The 20,389-nt window shown below is 51.2% G+C and overlaps 1 protein-coding gene and 1 non-coding gene across 3 annotated transcripts in view; both read right to left on the bottom strand.

Annotated features, from left to right (window-relative positions):
- The window catches only part of CUEDC1 (CUE domain containing 1), an 85,070-nt gene that overhangs the window by 63,665 nt on the left and 1,016 nt on the right, over positions 1-20,389 (bottom strand). The window contains exon 1 of one of the 2 annotated variants that reach the window (XM_040244271.1): positions 5,187-5,255. The exons of the other annotated variant lie outside the window; for it this stretch is intronic. The gene's annotated coding sequence lies outside the window, so the exon portion shown is untranslated. Of the gene's footprint in view, positions 1-5,186; positions 5,256-20,389 lie in introns of those variants that run through there. 2 annotated transcript variants of the gene reach the window in all.
- TRNAY-AUA lies at positions 6,907-6,979 on the bottom strand. Its single transcript has one exon. It is a non-coding gene; the product is annotated as a tRNA-Tyr (tRNA).

The raw sequence follows: 20,389 nt of genomic DNA, 5'->3' as shown, positions 1-20,389 counted from the left end.
AGTTCCAGAAACTTGATAGTTACACACTCAAGCGTGTGACGGCAGACTTGTCTCTCAGAATAGAGAAAGCGTACAGACCAGCCCCGACATGTCAGACTTGTGATGGTCATGCTCATTGGGGCACATATCCGTCCCCAGGCGAACGAAAGAAAGCACTGGTCCTTCACCTCAGAGTCTGAGAAACACTGTCCTAAAGCCCTCTACAAACACAGCACCTATGCTGCTCAAAAGAGGCCACTCTCCCAGGTGCCTCCTCGCAGAACAGGCTTCTAGCAGGCACTCCACAGGCTTTTACATGCCCACACATCACCTGGGCATCCTGTTAAAATGCAGGCTGATGCGGGCAGTTCAAGTGGGGCCCAAGACTCTCCATTTCTAACCAGGAGGCATGAGTACTGCTGGTCTGGGGACCTGACATTATCAAGTATGCACTCCGTGCTTCACCCACGCTTCCTCGTTTATTCCTAACTCCAACCCTATGAGGCATGGACATTATTATCTCTGACTTACAGATGACAAAATTAAGACTCAGAGAGGTTAAACAGCTGCCCAAGAACACACATCAAGGAGCAAGGTTCTAACTGCACATCACTCAGGAGCAGATAAGGTGGAACTGGGAGCTCCACCGGACAAAGCCAGCCAGAACCCAGCGACTGGCCCAAGAACAGGCACACCCCCTGGGGCTGGCTGTGAGAGGGCGGGACGCCTGCATGGGGCCGGGCTCCTATCATAGGCAACCTCAGAAACACACCTTCCCCACCCTAGCCTGAGCCTGGGACACCAGGGCCCTTTTCTCCTGAGTTGCAGAAACAAGGCCTCGAAGGCAGAGAAAAGCAGCTCTGCAGCATTTGCTACCTATAACCAGACCAGAGAAAAGGAGGTATTCTGATTAAACTGTGCTTCCTGCGGCTTCCCTGGTGGCTCAGTGGTAAAGAATCCTCAGGCTGATGTAGGAGACATGCGTTCAATCCCGGGACCAGGAAGAGCCCACATTCCGAGGAGCAACTAAGCCCGCGGGCCACAACTCCTGAGCCTGTGCTCTGGGGCCTGGAAACGGCAACTCCTGAGCCTGAGTGCTGCGGTTACTGAAGCCCGCACGCTGCAGAGCCGGGGCTCCACAGCAAGCGAAACCACCACAGTGAGAAGCCCTGCACGGCCACCAGAGCAAAGCCCACACAGCACCACAGTGAGAAGCCCTGCACGGCCACCAGAGCAAAGCCCACACAGCACCACAGTGAGAAGCCCTGCACGGCCACCAGGGCAAAGCCCACACAGCAACTAAGACCCAGCACAGCCTACAAACAAACACATAAATTCATAGATTCTGAAAAAGAACATTCCAGGCTTTTTCAGAGAAGTCTATTTCTCTTTGAAGAGCTCTTCCTGTCTTTAAAAAAAAAAAAAGAAATTGTGGATTTTTAATTCAATGAAAGACGACTAGTCAGCAATAAAAAGAGAACACACACACACACTTTATACGTACAGCAACATGGATGAATTTCAAGAATACCACGTTAAGCAAAAGAAGCTCACACACACACATACACACAGAGACAACTGTGCTCCCTGCCTTGGCTCTGCTCATCCCATCCTGTGGCTGGATCTCGGACAGTGGCGTCCTGGGAGGATCACCACACCTGCACTTTTGGATCACCCTCAGAGGGCAGAAATGGCTCCTCAGTGGCCACTCCAGAGGGAAATGGGAAGTTCCCACTTGCTTCAGGTTACCTACCTGTCCAATTCCCTGGAAATTCTTGACTGTAGAGACTGCCCTCCTTATTACCACTCTGTCTCTCCTAATTCAACTGATGGCCCAAGGCGTACTTATTAACGGGGCAATTCACAATAAAAGGTTCAGATCTCCCACTCATTAGGGATTCACTCTTTCATTCAAAAATATATTTGGACCAACTGCCACGAGCCTGGTCCCATGATGGGCTTGACCGACAAGGGCTACTTACTCACCCTTTTCTAAGAGGCAGGGAATAAATGACCAATGGGGCCATGACTCCATCAGCTCAGGCAAAGGGCCTGTTCCTGGAGCCAGAAGGAAGGCGAGCTTCTGCACAGCAGCTTTCCCTCATGCATGGACTCAGGGAAAGGCAGTCCCCAGGGTGGGGCTGGGCCCTTGAGGCTGATGGTACTTGACACCAGCTCCTTCATCCCCCTCACAACAGGGCCTGAGGGTTACTGACACACAGCAAACACAGCCAGTGGGGCTTGATGTCTGAACCGAAAGTGCCTGGACAAGACACAACCCACACTGGGGAGAATCAGGCTGAAAAACCAACTCCGGATCTCAGCTGACTCTCTGAAACCACGAACCGCTTTCTTCTTTGCAAACCCAAACCACATTCTCCTACCTCCAAACCCTGCTGTATGCTACTTCCCTACAAGATGCTCTCACTACTGTCAGTACTTGTGACAGCCAAAAACATCTCCAGACACTGCCAGTGTCTCCCACACTGCACTGGGGCATGGCCTGAAACCCTGGCTGTGCATAAGAAACCCCTGGGGAGCTTCTGACTCACCCGTGTCTGGGCCCACCGCACACACTTTCTAATTCTGGTCTAAGATTCTACAAGTAAACGAGAATGTCTATCACTTTACAGGCCCTTTATGTTCCTTTAATGTGCTGGTTGGTTCATCCACTAGACGGAATTTCTCCAGAAGCATGAACTACATTTTTCCCCCCGTCTTCGGGAAGCTCTAGACAATGCTCCATGCAGCACCTGCTGCTGCTGCTGCTGCTGCTGCTAAGTTGCTTCAGTCGTGTCCAACTCTGTGCGACCCCATAGACGGCAGCCCACCAGGCTCCCCCATCCCTGGGATTCTCCAGGCAAGAACACTGGAGTGGGTTGCCATTTCCTTCTCCAATGCATGAAAGTGAAAAGTGAAAGTGAAGTCGCTCAGTCGTGTCTGACTCTTAGTGACCCCATGGACTGCAGCCTACCAGGCTCCTCCGTCCATCGGATTTTCCAGGCAAGAGTACTGGAGTGGGGTGCCATTGCCTTCTCCGATGCAGCACCTATTTCATGCTAATCAGAAGAGTCTGGAAAGTTCTTGAGCCCTCTCCACCCCCACTAGATGAAGAAGCCACTGCAGGTAGCACCATCTCCTCCAGATTCAATTGTATATGACAAGAATAATCTACTAACACAATCTTCCAAGCTTCACGAGGAGGAGGGGACAGAGGCGGGGGTCAGTGAGAGTCCAGCCGCCTGACTTTGGTTTCAGTGCCCAGCCTCTGAAGGAGCCCCCCTCCATGCTGTCGCTTGGGTGTGAGGACCCTTTGCTAAATGGCCAGGATGCCCGCCTATGTGTACTCAAGTTTATTGACCGCTCTGCACCTTTCTTGGCCAGAATGGAAGGCATGAGGCCAAGGCACAGCCACAACAGTAGAAAATCCAGTCTACCCGACAATGCTGTTTCCCTCGGGCTGATCATGACTTGGAATTAAACTCAGGCCCAGAACTAGCCTTTTTCGGAGACCCAAAGGCAAGAATCTTTCCCCACACCTTGCTTCAAGGGTTTTCCAGGAGGATCTGGAGAAGTGATTGACAGTGGCCTGGCCAGTGTTGACCGGATGCAGTCAAGTTCATGTCCTGCCTCCCAAACTCCCCACACCTGAGGCTACCCCTGCAGGCCACCTCTTCAGAGAAAGCCAAAGAGCGATAAGGTGTCAAGGAAGAAGATCTGGCTCTTAAACCCTAGCAGCCCGAAGTGGAAATGCATTCGTCACTCACAAGCTGCTTAGAGAGCAAACATGCCATCCTTCCCAATTTTTATACTTGGGCTTCCCTGATAGCTCAGTTGGTAAGGAATCTGCCAGCAATGCAGGAGACTAGGATTCGATCCCTGGGTGGGGAAGATCCCCTGGAGAAGGGAATGGCAAGCCATCTGGTATTCTTGCCTGCAGAATTCCATGGACAGAAGAGCCTGGCGGGCTACAGTCCAGGGGGTCACAAAGAGTCCCATACAGCTAAGGGACTAACACTTTCACTTTCAACACTGAAGACTAAACAAAGGGTGGGAAATCCCAGGGGCCAAGCTTCCCCCCAAAACAGCAAAGGCTATTCAAGCTCTCAAGATCAGAGTTCTCACAAAAATTCACTAGCTAATACATAAGGATGTAAATTGCCATGTGGTTAGGTTACATCTAATGAGTGACTTGGTATTTTCTCTGACATTTTCTCCTTTGATATTCATTGCCAAAAGGATGAGTGAGTCTTAAAGAGCTGCTTCCGGTGGCACTGGCTAGGCACCAGACTCTTCCATTCTATGAGGCCAGCAACATAGTGATTGTTTTCCCCCCAAGCTTTCTTACCTCCTCTCAGTTACACACAGAAACACACACACACACACACACTGTCGCCTGAACACATCCTCCTGCTGAGGTTTCTCTTCATTCTCCAGAAGGAGCTCTGGAAACCCGGGCCTCCAGGAAACGAGCTGGGGAGGGAGGCGGCCGCGGATCGGCACTTCCTCCGCCGCAGGCCGGCCCTCCGCGCGGCCCCTCCCTGCCCGGGCCTGGAGGGCCCCCGCCGGGAACAAGGCCGCCTTTGAGAGCGCGCGCGGCCGCGGCCGGCCGGGTTGCCATGGCCACGGCCCTCCGGCGGGGAGGCGGCGCGGCGCCCGGACACCCGGCCAGGCCCTCCCCGCGGCCCCGCCCGTCCCCTGCGCCCCTCCGCCGTCAGAAGGCGGCCGGGGCTGCCGGGCGGGCGGCGCAGGGACGCAGCCCGAGGGCGCGCGCCGGGCCCTCGTTCCCCCGGCCCGCGTCCCGAGCAGCCAGCCGGGCGTCTGAATAATTCAGCCCTCAGTCTGTCCTGTGGTCTGGGGTGGGGGGTGGGGGGTTCATTTATTTTTTGAAGAGATCTTCAAAATTGTTTGAAGAGGTGAAACTGCCGTTTCACCACGGGAAGCAGTTTAATCCTAAACCTGGCTCTGGTTTGTGACCCAGGACCTCCCAAGACTGCAGGGAAGGGGCCGCTGAACTTCCTGAACCCGGCCGACCGCCAGCCCAGAAGCGGCGCCGAGGGCCGAGGGGCGGGCGCGGCAGTCTCCAGGGAGGAACTGCATTATTGGAAAGCCGCGCGCGCCAGCCCGTAGACTGCCTCTAGTGGTGGGTCCCCAGGCCCTCCAGCGTCCCACCCTCCCCTGAAGGCCTCGTGTTCACTCTGACTCACGAGTACTGAGCACACAGTGTTACCACACTGGCCGCGGGTCCCTGGCAGCCGGCAGCTTTGGCTTCCCTTAACCACACTAGCTGATATTTTACCAGGCTTTCATCTCATGTAACTGGCACAATAACCTTATGAGGTAGGTACTATGAATATCCGCCTGTCACAAGTGAGGACACAGACTGGAGGAGGTTAGGAGATGGCCCCAGGTCATACAGCTAGCAAGCGAATGGTGAGGATGCAGACCCAACCGTCTCTTTCCAGACTTCGTGCCTTAATCCCCACGTTACATGGACATCTTCAAAGAGTGGAACTAACTCAGCCCAGGGAAAGTGACATGACTTGCCCACAGTCAGCCCACTGGGACCGTGTCAGACAAGGACTGCTGCTGCTAAGTCGCTTCAGTCGTGTCCGACCCTGTGCGACCCCATAGACGGCAGCCCACCAGGCTCCCCCGTCCCTGGGATTCTCCAGGCAAGAACACTGGAGTGGGTTGCCATTTCCTTCTCCAATGCATGAAAGTGAAGAGTGAAAGTGAAGTCGCTCAGTTGTGTCTGACTCTTAGCGACCCCATGGACTGCAGCCCACCAGGCTCCTCCGTCCATGGGATTTTCCAGGCAAGAGTACCAGAGTGGGGTGCCATTGCCTTCTCAGACAAGGACTAAAGAGCCATAATCTGGACTAACATCATTTCCACAATCGCAGTTTCGACGACAGAGGTGAAAACACACTCAGAATACTCCTTTTATGTTATGGTCTAACGGCCTATGAACAGCTTGGCCCAGGCAATGTACCATGCTAGGAGTACTCCTTTTACGTTATGGTCTAACGGCCTATGAACAGCTTGACCCAGGCAATGTACCATGCTAGTCCTGTCCACTCCCTTCAGTCTCTGCTCCATGACTTTCCAACAAACATCTCCCCTGCCTCCAACAAAACTTAAATTCCCTCTCACAGCAATAGAATCTCTCCCACCCCTCTTCAGGGCAGTGCAATCTCCAAGATTCCTCACACACCACCCTGCCAGCTCATATTTATGCAGCACTTTATATTAATAGTTCTCAAAGCTCTCTTACGGTCATCCAGTCGGCTCAACAACTCTTGAACCAGGTAAGCATCAGCACCTTTTTTGAGGACTGCCCCCACCCACATTCACAGGGGAAAGGGCCCAAGCCAGGTGGCACTGTATGACCATGTGCTCCTGGCCATCGCTGATTGGACCAGCAGGGGACAACCGACAGTAAGGGACCAATCAGATTCTTCTCTCAGGAATCTGAATCAGAGGTCTGAAATACAATCCAGTCTGATGCTTCTAGAAGGAAAATGGGTATATCTGGGGGCTGAGGACCCATGACATCTGGCATACATCCACAGAAGCAGTGGCATCCTGCAGTGCCAGGCCCTAGGGAGGCCAACGGTATTTCCTGCCCTTGATTCTTGCATTCTCCTTGGCTTCAAATAGCTCAAGTTGGTTTCTGTTACTTGCAATCAGTAGAGTCTGAACTAACAGACGGGTTGGATAATTATTCTCCTTTTGCAGATGAGGAAAGAGGCTCACACAGGTGGAGTGACTAAATGATTATCACAAGATTAAATGTAATAAAAGTGAAAGTGAAAGTGAAGTCGTGTTCGGCTCTTTGCAACCTCGTGGACTGTAGCCCACCAGGCTCCTGCGTCCATGGGATTCTCCAGGCTTAGAGTGGGTTGCCATTTCCTTCTCCGGAATCTTCCTGACCCAGGGATCGAACCCAGGTCTCCTGCTTTATAGGCAGATGCTTTAACCTCTGAGCCACCAGGGAATGAATCCCCAAAAATGTAATAACGGAGAGGTTAAAATTCCTGCCATGTGACTCCCCTTCGGCCATTTCTTGCCTTCTTCCCTGGATTAAAGAAAGTGGCAGGTGTTCCCTTCTTGTTAGTGTTTTTAAAAAAAATATGACAACTGACGATAATTGATGAGGCTGTAGGCACTCTGATGGATTAAAACCAGAGATAAGAAATACAGGCAGCACGCGCCCTCTGTGATGGCCCACACTCTATCTGTGGAGTGTGCTTCTCTCCAAATCCTAATAAATTCCCTTCTTACCTATCAAAAAACAAAACAAAATCCTCTCCTTTGAAACCATGAAGACCACCCTTTACCCCTCTACACTTCCCAGCCTCCTTTACAGTTAGGTTGGAGCCATGTGAGAAGTTCTGACCAATTAAATGTGCATAGAAGTAGTAGGTGTCAGTTCCTTGGTAAGGCAGTTAAAAGCCAGGGGCTGGGGAACTGTGATGGCCCCATGTTCCAGATGATGAGACTACAGATGGGGGGAGGACTGCCTAACCCATGTCAGACTTCCTATGAGCACAAACGAAACGTAGTTGTGTCAAGCTGCTGCAATGTCAGAGTTTGATTATTACTGCGGCATAGTGCAGCTACTCTCCCAACTGAAACACATAAAACGTTCAACCGGGGCTCTTCAGCACATTTCTCTGGTCTGCAGGATGCTTCAATTGTCTAACATTCATTTGTTTAACAACTATTCCTAGCACCCCAAGACTAGACACTGTAATGGGTACAGCCAAGAGCACAGTTCAGTTCAGTCATGTCCAACTCTTTGTGACCCCATGAATCACAGCACGGCAGGCCTCCCTGTCCATCACCAACTCCCAGAGTTCACCCAAACTCATGTCAATCGAGTCAGTGATGCCATCCAGCCATCTCATCCTCTGTCGTCCCCTTCTCCTCCTGCCCCCAATCCCTCCCAGCATCAGAGTCTTTTCCAATGAGTCAACTCTTCGCAAGAGCACAGTAAAAAAAAAAAAAAAAAGACCCAATTTCTCTCTTCAAGATGGCCCCTATCTGGTGACCCATAGACCGGACTTTGGGACTAAAAGGAGCAGTTCTGCAGGCGTGAAGTCAGGAACTCCCTCCTGGGCCACTGGCTAAACTGCACCCCAAGAAAAGGTAAGCTGCCAGAAGGCAAAGACAGCTTGTCCCAGTGACTCCAGGAGGGCGACAGCCATGACTGAGTCCACACCAACTTTTCATACCCTGGGCTCTACCAGCTGCCCCCCTGCCAGCCACGTGGACACATACAAGTGCCTCCCTTGCCCTGGGCACAGAACAGAAGAGAGAAGGCATCAGGGAAGAGCCATCAGATAGAGCAGGTGGCTGGTAGAAAACCAGGAGCAATAAAAGACTCAGCTCATTCGCCCTCCCCCTCCTCTGCAGCCAGAGTATCTCCTCTGGAATTACCCCCCTGCTTAATTTATTCTAGCCCCAGAAGTCCCCAACACCTGAGCTTTCTTCCCCCCATCCCTTGTAATTGAGGGCCAACCAGAGAAATCACTCTGGACTCTTTGTGTCAAAAGCTAGATGAGAAGAGAAGTGAGGCAGGCAGAGCCATCACATACAGTTATGTGGGCTATTCACTACACAGAGTGTCCACCCGTAGGGGCAGATGGGGTGAATCCAGCCTATGCTCGGCTTACTAAGTTGTGAACCCTGGAGAAAGGCTCCTTTCTTCTAATTCACACAAAGGTATCTGCTGTATGCTGCAGCCCCCGAAGCACCAGAGTGGGGGCTTCTCCACAAAGAGTGAAGAAGTTTGGTAATGGGTCCATGGGAACGTATTGTACTAGCTTCTCTAAGTTTGGGTATACTTGAAACTTCTTATCATAAACTGTAAAACAAAGAAAAAAACATCCCACACAGTAAGTAGCTATTACTTGGACAAGTTACTTAGCCCTCAGCCTCAGTTCCCCCATCTAAAAAGACAATAATCCCTGGCATATAGGTTTGGTACAGGACTAAATTAAATAACTGAAGTGAAATGTTTGACATGAGTAAATCCTCTTACACACAGGAGCAGTGTAAGAACAGTAGGTACTGGGACTTCTGCCTTGTAATGCAGGGGACGTGGGTTTGATCCCTGGTCCGGTTCCACATGTCTCGGAGGAACTGAGCCCATGCCCATAACTAGAGAGTCAGTACTCTGCAAGGAAAGGTCCCGCAAGCCACAACCAGGGCCCAACACAGCCAAATACCTATTTCCTTTTTTTTACAAAAAGTATCTGCTGCTGATGGCTGGGGAAGGAAAATGAGGCAAAACAGTGGCAGTGGGGCCTTGTGGAGAAACACAACCACTCTGGGTAAACTGTGCCATGAGGTCAAAGGAAGTCTGAAAACACAACCACCCTGTCACCATCCCTGAACTGGGTGGCTGGTCTGAGGGAGTCTTCCTGCAATCCCTCCCTCCCAAGTGGACTTCGCCTTCCTCTGGGGACCCCAGACTCAGCTCATGATCCAAAGGAGAGCACAGAAAGGTCACGGAGAGTAGGTCAGAGAAGGATGTGCCCCGCAGCTTCCTCACAAGCTCAGAGACAAACAGGGTGACTCCAGGACCTGGAAGCTTCCTTTCTTAGTTCTAGAAGAAGACAAGAGGTCCCCCAAAGTGTACCAGGGGAACCAGGTACTAACTAACACAGGGAGGGCCCCGCCCCACCCCCTTCAAGGGGCGGAGTCGGAGTAGCCATCCACATCCCTAAAGATCAGAAATTATGTTTGTGTTGTCCAGTTGTATGGGATGAATTTTTACATTAATATCCTCAAAATTATCACTGCTATGTATGAATTTCACCAGTGGTTTGCCATTTAAAAATGCGTGAGTGTACACTCAGTCACAACTGACTCTTTGCGACCCCATGGACTGTAGCCCCCCAGGCTCCTCTGTCCATGGAATCCTCCAGGCAAGAATACTGGAGTGGGTAGCCATCTCCTCCTCCGGGGATCTTCCCGACCCAGGGATCGAACCCAGGTCTCCTACATTAGCAGGTGGATCCTTTATTGTTCAGCCACCTGGGAAGCTCTCAGAAGGCCTATTCCTTCCCCAGAGCCTCTCAGGGCTGGAGAGGGCTGGAGGTGGCAGTGCCACAAAGCCGGCAGCCCTTCCCAAAGCCCCCAGAGCCCCCACCCTTGGCTCGAGCCACCGAGGCCCTTGTGTCGGCCCAGCTCTGCCCTGGGACGACACACACAGAAGGCCTCTGGTTTCCGTCAAATACCATCGCACCCGCTCGCACCCGCTCTCTTTTCCAAGATGAAAGCTAATAGGATGATCCATTCTCTTATCAAGACAACTCCTGAGAAGAAAGTCACCCAAGTTCTCAAATCTCTCTCCTTTGAGCACAAGCCACTCCATGGCTCACCCCCATAGAGGTTCACCGAAATACAAAACCAAAGAAGAATTTCCACTAACAAGCCCATCCTTCACCTTGCCTTTCATGTCTCAAGAATTTGCTATCCGTATCTATGGCAGTTTTCTAAGTTTCTGAAGCTGTCACAGCTGAGGGCTGGAATGGAAAGACAGGCTTGCAAATAAAATGTGATAGGAAAGCAAAGAGACACATGGCCCTTGAATCCACAGTGCAGCGCCTCACAGCAGAGCACAAAAAGCCACTGAGAAAATGTCCTGCTCTGTCTCTGCCGGTGCTCTTCGGCTTTGTCCCAAACTTAGAAACAGCTGTTTCCCTATAACTCCAAAAAAAGCTCTCATATGCTCCGTCTCCTCATTCTTTCCAACACTGTGATCTGTACACTTAATCTACCTCCAGGCTCAGCTTATCCCTCTCTCGGCTCGTCAAACAACAAGAGGAACAGTGGAAGAGTAAGAAGTACTACACGACAACAAAGCCGTCTTAGAAACACCGTCTACAGAGTCAGCAGCCTGGCTTTCAGGGTTTAGACCCCAGTTCCTCAGTTACCTGACTGTGTGCCTTTGGGCATGTTGACTTAGCCCTCTGAGTCACCATCCCCTCATCTGGAAAGTGGTAAATACTACTGTACACATAGTGGGCTGAGTAAATAAATATAGCCTCTTAAAATGCAGAGAGAGGTGACTGGTATGCAATAAGTAGTTAACCAAAATGTAATTATTGTTAGACCATCACAGCCAACTAATGCAATGCGTGCATGCACGCTAAGTTGCTTCAGTCGTTCCAACTCTATGCGACCCCGTGGACTGTAGCCCACCAGGCTCCTCTGTCCGAGGGGATTCGCCAGGCAAGAATACTGGAGTGGGTTGCCATGCCCTTCTCCAGGGGATCTTCCCGACCGAGGGATCGAACCTGTGCCTCTTAGGCCTCCTGTATTGGCAAGCGGGTTCTTTACCACTAGCGCCACCTGGGAAGCCCCATCTAGTGCCATCTAGTGCAATAGGGACTGTTATTACCAGCTCTGGCTAACAGATGTGTTCAAAATCCATTTGTTGTTGTGGGTACAATAACAGATTAAACTCAAGAAAAGTACAAACTAAGAAATTAAGTGATCTGCTCAGAATGACAGTCCATACACAGTAGAACTCAGACTGGATCTCTCATCTTGGACTCTGAATCACACACTCACAAACTTCACACTCTAACAAGCTCTCTCCCTCAGGCACGGAAATTTGAGAAGTCCCATGGATCAGCATCAAAAACAGATTTCAATTCTGTAAGCCCCAGAGAGTGGCAATATCACGAGGGAATGTTGCAGGATTTGCCAAACAAAATTAATTTCCATTTGTTTTCATATTCCAAGAAAATATACCAAAGCGGCCTTATGCCACCCCATCAAAAGTGTCAAAAGACCCCTCAAGGCCAAGGATGACACCCTCCTCAACAATATTTCAGCCTCCCTTGGGAGGCTCCCAAGCTGTCAGCAATTTGCAAAAAAGGTCAGTGCAAATCATTTGGGAAGGCATCTGTGCTAGCCTGGCCTAAGACCTGTGGACTTCTGCCAAGCCCATAGTTTTTAAAAACATGCACTGTCTTCACCCTTGATAAACAGCAGCCAGGCTACAGAAATATTTCCATTACACCCAAAAGCCTGCTTGCCATCACAACTCATTGAAATGGATGTTTCCAATTTGAGGAGAGTTCAATAAAAACATGGAAGAACTCCCCAACCTTTCCAGCAGAGGTAACCATTCTGGCATTTAGGAAACCTCTAAACACTATAAAGGGTGTCTGTGGACACAGATTATTTGTTAAATACATGCCCTCATGCCCACAGTCTAACTATATCTAATACATGGATTGAGCCCATTTCTTCCAGCTTTTTTATGAATGTTTATGCATTAGATTTCTACACAAGTACTTTCACCAATGCTCTCTGTGTGTTTCAAGACTGTGATTAAATCACTGCATGGCCATGCTGGAGAAAACTAGTATTATAAAGAGTTTAGCACTGTAGCCCTGGCTCTAACAGCAACTAGCCACTGACGATTATATGATTTCATGAAATGAGGATAATAACAAATGTTAGCAGTAGCTAACATTTATTGAGAACTTAATGATTTGCCAAGCACTGTGCTAATGCTTAACGAGTATTTGATCCTCACTAGCAACAATTAGCAGAGAAGGCAATGGCAGCCCACTCCAGTACTCTTGCCTGAAAAATCCCATGGACGGAGGAGCCTGGTGGGCTGCAGTCCACGGGGTCGCGAAGAGTCGGACAGGACTGAGCGACTTCACTTTCACTTTCATGCATTGGAGAAGGAAATGGCAACCCACTCCAGTGTTCTTGCCTGGAGAATCCCAGGGACGGGGGAGCCTGGTGGGCCTCCGTCTATGGGGTCGCACAGAGTCGGACACGACCAAAGTGACTTAGCAGCAGCAGCAGCAACAGTTAGGGGATATTATCACTCCCATTGTATGGTTCAGGAAACTAAGACTCAGAAATTGAGTTAACTGGCCCCAAGAACACAGCAGCAACTAGCAAAGGTGGATTCAAACACAGGCAGTCTGACTCAGAGTTTTTCACTACATTCTATGGATCTTTTTCAAGGTGCTTAATGACCCAGGACCACAAATTCCTCTAGGAGCAGTCTGGATGATCTTCAAAATCCTTCCTGGCTTTAAAATTCAATGCTTCTCTCTTTTAGCAATAAAATGAATTTATGACTTGGAGGAATAAAATGCAATGGTGCTGTAACACTGCTCGGGTGGGATGAAACATCTGTGTCTGCCGCACCCAGAGCCAGTCAGGGGAGGGAAGGCACTGATTTTCTGAGATAATGATGCCCTGTGAAACCACCAGACTGGGCGCAAACCGTCTCAAGGAGAAACGACAGCTTGAAGGCAGCATCTTAAAGGATGCACCAACTCGTAAAAGTCTGCAGGTTCTCAACTATCAGCTCTAAAACCTTCATTTGTCTTGATTTTTGAAAAAAGGGAAACTCAAATGCAAGAGAATGCAAGTTGTAAGGCTACGGGTATAAGAAGGGGGCGAGGGTGGTTTGTGGCACACTGACGCCTGGCTTTCCTCCGAGCCTGGCACCTGCTCATGCAAAACCCACTCCGTCCAGGTAGTCTGTGTTTCACAGCTTCCGTACGACCTCGCAGCCCCGGCTCAGAAGTCCTGTAACTCTGCCGGCTTTTGCCCTACACACACCTGCTGATACCGTCATAGGCTGATGCCCGGTCCATAGACACAGATGCTCAATGGCTGCCTCCCCTGACTGTATCTCTGATTCATCTTCCTCCTCTCCCTGCTCAGCGCAGGAGTTCCCTGCCCGCCCACCTTGCCACTCGCGGCAGCCAATGGTGAGGCTCTCCCAGCAGCCTCCTCCTCCTCTCCCTCGCTCTAGCTCAGGCTCTCTCTCTCAGCTCCTGGTACAGCCTGAAACCGAAACTAATCTCAGACCTGAACAAAGTGAAATCATTTCCTAAGCCTGATCACCCTATATGACCGCAGAGGATCTTCTCATCAGAGCTCCAGATTTAGCACGCTGGTTGCGGGAGGTAGGGTGCCTCCTAGAACTCAATGCTCCCTTAATGAATAGGTAAGAAGCAAGAGACCTGCCATAGGGTTTTCTGCTGCTGCTTTTCTTTAATTTCCACAAGTCCACTGAAATTCACCCCAGGAAGTAAACTTCACCACTCAGTATTCTAAATTCATGGTCCGGCACTGGCTCCCGTTTGGCTCCTCCTTAATCAGATTCTCTTCTGAGAGCCAGCCTTGTTCCTTCGGTGATCTCTATAGCCATCTTGCTGAATGCAGCCTAGATAACTAGACCACACGCTTTTCCTAAACTTGAAAAACGCAGCCTTTTTACTTTCAGGCTGGGAACAACAAACTACAACAAACAGAAAAAGGCAAGTCATCATCAATGAACATATGTCCACCCTTGATACGGTTTCAAAAGAATTAGACACATTGAGAAAAATCCCAAACTGTTTTGTCCATCATGCTTGCCCCCACACTTTTGGGTGCCTCTCTCTGTCGCTGGGGGCATCGTGTAATGATTCAGTTGCTGGCTTAAGCAACACAGAGTTGAAAAGGGCAACGCACTGGCCAAGAAGTGTTTGGTAAAAGAGGAATACCTTTTGGGTGGTCTGCTATTTACTCTTCATTCAACCACGTTTACTGAAGGCCCTGGAGGTGTGCCCAAGCCTCTTTCAGGTGCTGGCCAGGAGGGTGAGCAGTGAGAGTGACAGTCACTCAGTCATGTCCGGGTCTGTGCGAGGCCGCGGTCTGCAGCCCACCAGGCTCCTCTGCCCATGGGCTTCTCCAGGCAAGAATGCTGGAGTGAATGAGAGGACCGCTAGCTCCCACTGGGCCATTTTCAGAACAGTTTGTGAGGAGGAGCTGAAGCTTTTCTCTAGCGCCGACAGCCAGACAGCCAACTCCTTGCGGGTTCTTGCAGCCCTCTTCACAAGGCATGGACTCCACCCGGTAGGGCTGTGGGGTGCCCCCAGAGTGCACCCCCTCTGACAGGGATCAACGCAGGGCAGCACCCAGCTGTGGGCAGATGTGGTTTGTGTCTTGGCTCATTAATAAATGACCCACTTAAGGAGACAGACATTCTTCAGTCACTTTAACAGGAAAATGAGGGGTTAGGCCAGATCTGAGTGACATTCTAGCTCAAAAATTCCAGCTTGTTTTCCCCTCCCTGTGCTGAGCTGACACAGATCTCGAGGGGCCTCTACTTCATCTTCCTGTCTCCAGATGAAACCTCTTAAACCACAAAGACAAATGGAACTTGCTCCCATTACTAAAGACCTTCGGGGATGGCCATTCCCCTCTGCTACCGTGAGTCACTTGTCCTCACATCCTATCTGGAATGTTGTCCTCAGATCTTACTTAAGTCCTTCCTCTGCAGTTTACATTCATTTGCTGCTGGTCCTGCTTCTAAGTATGGAGAGACAAGAGTGAATCACTGTGTGCTGAGCAATAACGCTGACAAGATTTTTATTTTTTCTTCAGCATGTTTGCTCAGGCAATAGAGGAGGTGACTATTAAAAACCACAAAGGTACCAAGGGAGCCAACTAAGGCAAGGGTGCTGTGGGATCCGGAAAACTCGATTCCACTGAGGAGTTCATAGAGTGGAACAGTGATATATACTCTGACCAGATCGAAAGGCTGGGGGCAACAGCCCCTTTAACCTTCACTCAGCTCAAGTGCCCTCTCCAGCAGGAAGCCCTCCCTGCCCAGTTCCGCCTCTGGCTGCCAAAGCATCTGCCTCTTCAGCACTCATTTCAGTGCAGCGTTCGCCATGGCAACTGAAGTTCTAGGCTGACATATTTGTTCCCCCCACCTAGACTGCAGGCATCTCTAAGGCAGAGTCATGTCTTAGCGACCTTTGTACTCAGGCTCAGGCTCCAGGAGGGTGTCTGGCACTCAGCCAGTGGTTCTCAGTAAACGGTGCTAGGCTGAACCCTCAGCACATCCCAACGATGCTTGACTGCTGCACTGTCAGCCCTTCACTAGGAGCACGTCACCCCTCCAATCCCACCACCCCACCATCCCCACCTCTCAGCCCTCAGCTCAGTAGGGGTCTCTCTCAGACTTTCTCTAAAGATGTAAGCTTTGTAACCAAGCCTTTTGGGTTCAAAGCCTGGCTCTGCCACTCTCCAACCATGCAATCTTGGACGTGGTATTTAACCTCCTTCTGTCTCCGTTTCTTCACTGAAATACAGATTTAACCCTTCATAGGATCTTGTGAGGATTAAATGAACTGATGCATGAGAAGCACTTGGAAAAGGGTCTGACCCATAGCGAGTGTTCCGCGAGGCTGGAATTATGTCCCAAGCCTACGGCTTCATAGAAACCCCGACCTGCTTCTACTCTGGACTGTCATTGAGCCTACCCACCCCCACACTAGACCCCCTTCCTTCAGAATCAATTGTTAACAGTAATCTAAAAAGCCAGTCAACCCTCTTTACTGATTATGATCCTCACCCCCTCACCCCACCTTCACCAGTTTAGAAGGGAAATTTTCCAAAGAAAAGGGAGGAGAGTTAGTTCCACAGCAGGGTTACGAATGCTGAGTCATTCTGCCCCCAATGATATTTCTCTGTCATCACCCTTGACACTTCAGGCTCATCTCCCCACTGTGTGTTCCCCTCTGCTCAAAATTTAAGCCTCACCCCACTCCATCCCACATCTCCAAAAGCCAGCCTCAGCCTCTACAGTTTTTACCAAAGATCTTCTTTAATAATAAGATGCCTCGGAACGTTAGCACCCAAGTGCAGAAATAAGAAGAAGAATGATAATAATAGTTTCAACTCTAAAAGAAGACTTGCTCTTTGTCTGGCATATTATCTCCTTTCTTTTTTTTCCAAAGCTGAAAAACTGAAGAACCTACAAAGTCATAGAGTAAGATGGAGAGCTGGGAGTGCAACGGGGAAAATGTATGTAACTTCAGATCCTACACGCTAAACCACAAAGCCATTCTAGAAATGGACACGGAGTGGCCAGATTGTCTCCTGGGGGTGGAAGTTAGAGAGATTTGGCGCCTTTTTATCCCACCAATCATTCCTCAGTGCATTTCACAATTTATGAAAAAGGAGTTTGTGTGGACAGGCATTGTTACTGTACCTGTCATTTATGACCTGTTTTAAAGATAAGAGCAATAGCTGGATTATTCGGAATCTATTACATTGTTCAGACACATCAGAGAGGCCGTCAGGGAACTGAGTGAGCCAGCACAATCAGCATCCTCGCCAACCCGTGGCGGCCGCAGTGGCGGCAGGCAGACAGGTCCTGGAACCTCTCATCACTGCCGCAGGACCCTTACAGCCCACCTACAAAATAACCTACAAGTCCCAAGTTAGGGACCGCCCGCTGGACCAGAGCACCCCCAGGTCCTTTACGGTTCTCATTTCCTGAAAGCATAAAAGCCAAAAAAAAACAGAGGCTTCACCTCCTTCCAGGGCACCTTGCATAGTCAAAGCGGATTCTTGCTCCCAAGGCTCTAGAACACTCCGGCCTATCCTGCTCATTGCCAGGATCAGGGGAAATCTATCAAGGCAAAGTACAGACAGGAAACCCTGAAGGAAGAAACAAGTCTAAGTGCTACTATCTGCTCAACACTGTGTCTGTTAGTCAAAGAAAAACCTCCATGAACTACCATTGTCTGGGTCCACTGGGACCTAAGAAGGGCTTCTCCATACCAACCAGAGAAGCCATAGATGGCAGACCCTGCTAAAGGTTCTTCCAGATCCCCAACAAGGGTGATGCCACCAAGACTTGGGCAGCAGCCCAGGGCCCAGTGAGCTTTGGTTAAGAAAGAAAAGGCAGGCCTGGTCTCCTTGCGGACACACTGGGGATGGTGACAGCCATTCCTTCTGGCTTGCTCCCCCTTCCCTCGTCCCTAAGGATCTAAGGAACCTGATGTGAGTTTGGGCAAACTGGGAGATAGCGAAGGACAGGGAAGCCTGGCGTGCTGCAGTTCATGGGGTCTCAGAGTTGGACCTGACTTAGTGACTGAACAACAAGGAACCTACAATACCTCAATCCTGGCCTTGAACAACTCTGCACAAAGACCTCCTCAAAAGGAGTGTCCTGGGCCTTCCCTGGCGGTCCAGTGGTTAAGACACCATGGGGCGTGGGGTGGATCCTGGTCAGGGAACTAGGATCCCACGTGCTGAGCGGCTCAACCAAAAAGTGAAAAAAAAAAAGGATAAGCATCTTTCACACTTACACTCTCCACTGAAGCACATTCCACCACTTCAACCCTGCTCCCCCAAGAATGAGCTGGGACTCTTACGGCGCCTGACTCCTATTTTGTTGTGACAGCATCCCTCACCCTAATCCCTTTGTGCCGCTCAGTGCTCAGTCGTGTCTGACTCTTTGTGATCGCATGGACTGTAGCCTGCCAGGCTTCTTCGTCCAGGGGATTCTCCAAGCAAGAGTACTGGAGTGGGTTGCCATTTCCTCCTCCAAGGGATCTTCCCGACCCAGGGATCAAACCCAGATCTCCTGCATTGCAGGCAGACTCTTTACCATCTGAGCCACCAGGGAACTCAAAGTGAAAATTGCTCAGTCGTGTCCGACTTTTTGCAATCCCATGGACTATATAGTCCATGGAATTCTCCAGGCCAGAATCCTGGAGGGGGGTGCTGATCCCTTCTCTAAGGGATCTTCCCAACCCAGGGATCGAACTCAGGTCTCCCACATTGCAGGCAGATTCTTTACCAGCTGAGCCACCAGGGAAGCCCCTAATCCCTATATTTACCTCTAATTCAACAGTTCTGTGGCGTTGGCCTAGTTAGTGCCCAGAGTCTTCTCACCACAAAGGCAACAAAATCAGCCCCTGGAGAACGGCCACCCCACTGGCCCCCATTCTCTGGCTCACTGTCGGGAGTTGGGATCCGGTGCAGAGTTTCCAGGTCTCCATGGCCACAAGCCCAGAGTTGCATCGGAAGGTCATGAGAAAAGCCCTCTCGAGAGATCGGCTCTTCACACCCTGGAACTATTCACTGACTCAACACAAAAGTGGGAACTGTTCTGAAACACCTAGGCTGAACCACAGATTCGAGATCTTAACAGGGGTCCCAGTTGCAAGGGGCACAGTGACCCTCTGATACTGCATACACAATGTGTCCCTACACACCTGCCTGTGCCAGAGGGAGGGAGAGGGGAGTTAGAGCTTTCACCAGATCCTCAAAGGGGCCCATGACCCCTACCTCTGGCCCCAATCTCCACCCCACCCCAGCATATTATCATCCCTGGGTCATGCTAGTTGCCCAAGGTCTTTCTCCTATCTAAGGATGTGTCCAGGCCTGAGGCCCCACTCCTGGTCCCTTGCTTCCTGCTCCTTCTAACTGCAGAAGGTGGACTGGGGCAGGAGTGGGAGTGAGTTCAAAGCCAACCCTCCCACACACACCCTCCAGCTTCCTGGTGACCTGAGCCAGGTTTCTCTCTCCATCCCAGAGATGCTATCCTTCATGCAAACAGAGGTCCCAAAGACCTCATCGGCCAACAGCAGAGAGGGCCCCATTTCACACTTAATTCCTTGCTGCCAAATCTCATGGTGAGACGACTCCCTCTCGGAGAACTCCTGGCGTCCCTCACCTCCTTCAGGCACACCTGGCCAGCTCCACCCAGGCTGGCAAGGTGAGCATGCGTGGCAAGGAAAAGGAAGGAGAGGCTCAGGCACCTCCCTGAGTCCTTTCTCCTGGACCGGGTGGCTAAGGGTTCTCAGGACGCCCAGCCAACCGGAGGGCTTACTCCCGGTGCTCAGCAAGCCCCTGCCTGAGCGATAGGAGGGGAGGAAGGTGGTCCTGTCTCCTAGGTCACCCCTAGGATAACTGAAAAATTCCCAGTCGTTCCCCCTCACCCTCCACTCTCACCGAAATGAAGAAAATCTAAAAGCTTCCTCTGCTGACATCAGATTCCTCTCCAGGAATTTCCTTTCAGTGTAAATTTCTTGGAACGAAAACTTCTTTCAAGGGGAAAAGAAACGGACAAGCCCGTGCTAGGTGTAAAACGAACAATGCATGCCGCAAACGGAGAGGAAAGGATGAATTAGCGCCAACACCACCCCCCTGGAGCTTAGAGCCCGGGGCACCGAGAGCCGGAGGGGCGGGGGCCGAGGGGCGGGGACGGCGCCCGGTGAACTTTCCCTGGCCGAGCCGCGGGAGATGCAGCTCCCGAGGGACCGGGTGGGACCAGAGAAAGCGAAGCCGACCTCGGCGGGGGCAGGAAGCGCACCTCCCCTTTTCCTAAAAGGAACTCAGGCCCCGGCAGGCGCCCCGCCACCGCCCCGCCGCCCCCTGCCAGCCGTCGCCAAGCAGTCGGCTCCCCCCGGCCCGGGCCGAGCGGGGAGGGGCGCCCACACAAAAGGGGCAGCGACCGGGGAAGGGGCTCCGGGCGGCGCCGGCTCGCCGAGGCCTGGCCCGCCTTGCCCGCGCCGCCCGCCCGCCCGCCGGCGACCACCCGCCTCCCCGCGCGCTCCCC

This window comes from Oryx dammah, unplaced genomic scaffold (assembly GCF_014754425.2).
Source record: "Oryx dammah isolate SB20612 unplaced genomic scaffold, SCBI_Odam_1.1 HiC_scaffold_8, whole genome shotgun sequence".
In the NCBI taxonomy this organism is placed as follows: Eukaryota; Metazoa; Chordata; class Mammalia; order Artiodactyla; family Bovidae; genus Oryx; species Oryx dammah.
Note: the sequence above shows the minus strand (reverse complement) of the source record. Positions and strands in the feature narration are given on the sequence as shown.